The sequence below is a fragment of the Juglans regia genome, unplaced genomic scaffold, assembly GCF_001411555.2.
Source record: "Juglans regia cultivar Chandler unplaced genomic scaffold, Walnut 2.0 Scaffold_21371, whole genome shotgun sequence".
Taxonomy (NCBI): Eukaryota; Viridiplantae; Streptophyta; class Magnoliopsida; order Fagales; family Juglandaceae; genus Juglans; species Juglans regia.
The window spans coordinates 1-1,788 of NW_023352386.1; the positions used below are offsets into that span (position 1 = coordinate 1).

Here is a 1,788-nt window from a genome sequence, read left to right on the forward strand (position 1 = left end):
ATTATTATTATTACAAAAATGCTACATACAACCGGCATATACAACATTTCTATAACCAGCTGACAATTGGGTCCCACTTCAGCCCTTCCTTCCTCCTATTTCTCTCTCACCCCTTTCCTTTTTCCGTTTGTCATTGAAAAGCTTAAAAACTTGATCAATATTTATTGGTAATTCCACGAGCTTCGCAGCTTCTCTACCTCTCCGTCAATCCCTCTCTCTCTCTCTCTCTCTCTGGTCAAGTCCTCCATAACCACACTGCGCCACCTTCATCTCTATCTTCCTTTGACTCTCTATAACCACAATAACCACCGATTCCACTACCGTTTAGCAACCTGTTTGAATATTCTCAGAATTTTGCTTGGAACAGAAACAAAATTTCCTCAAGTTTCAGGCAACCTGCATCTCTCTCTCTTGATTTCTTCCCTTCTACTGCCACCACCAGCCAGCCTTAAGCCATGGTAGACCATCACTCACAAAAGACCCAACCTCGCTGCTAAACTCCATCGCAGTGAAATTCAAGTAAAAAAACTTGTTTTTTTTTAACAATAATCAATCACCCAGCAAAAGAAATCACACTAACACCATAACTCCATCAACATAATTAAATTAGCATACAAATCCCTGAAAATATTCTAATTTCTAAAACATAGTAAACCATACAATCTCCAAATTATCCAAAAAAAAACAAATTAAAACTATATTTAAAAAAAAAATCTTCAATGGGGAACTCAGTCCAGAGGGATTTCGACATCACCATCAGTGATCTCCTGCTGCAAGTCCTTGGGGTCTTTCCCGTAGACTATACAACTGACGGACAAGCACATACCGAGGATCTCCTTGACGATCCCAGAGAGGTCCTTGGCCATGGACCTGTGCCGCATGACCTTCGCGATCTCGATGACGTCGTCGAGGGAGATCTTCTCGTTATGCTTGATATTCTTCATCTTCTTATAGTCGCACTCGGGCTCCTTAAGGGCCTTGATAACGAGGGCGGCGGCAGAGGGGACAACGGAGACCTTGGCCTGAAGGTTTTGGACCGTGAGCTTGACCGTGATGCAGAGGCCCTTCTAGTCCTTGGCGATCTCCTTGGCTATGAGTGAACGAAAAAAACTGATAGAGTGAGAAAGAGGGAACGAAATGAGAAAGTAGGAAAAAATAATAATTTTTATGCAGCTGGTTACGCAGGGGTTCCCCCAGCCGGTTGCAAGGAGACTTTTTCTTATTATTATTTTATTGTAGAGTAACGCGTTGTTAGTACAACGATGTATTCTATATTACAAGATATTTTTAAATATTATTAAAAATAAAATATTTTTTAATTATAAATTTTAACTTTTTCATCAAATCATTACCTAATTATTATATCTTTTTCAAACTTCTAAATAAAATATAAAAAATAATACAATTATTTTACTAAAATAAAAATTCATAAAATTATATTTAAATAATTTTTTTAACTTTATAAATTTTATTTAACTTTTTCTCTCATTTTTTAAAATTTAATAAAAAATCTCAATTCAAACTATTTTATTGCTATTTAAAAATTATTTTACTATTATTTATGGATATTTTAAAATATATAAAATTTAGACATGCATGCACTTGCTCGAATGACAATCAATAGAAAAGAAAGAAAAACAATAACACTTTTGGTCAATCGAGTGATCAAATTGTGTTTAAAATAAGCCGAATTAATTGAGAAATTTTGCTTGAAAATTATCTTCTCGCTGCTGCTTCTCTCCCGCGTATGAAAGAACAAGTGAAATAAAAAACCTTTGTTTGCTTATT

The 1,788-nt window shown here is 35.3% G+C and overlaps 1 pseudogene; it reads right to left on the bottom strand.

Annotated features, from left to right (window-relative positions):
* Window positions 1-568: 568 nt before the first annotated feature.
* LOC108980301 lies at window positions 569-1,090 on the bottom strand (annotated as a pseudogene).
* Between the last annotated feature and the right edge of the window lie 698 nt (window positions 1,091-1,788).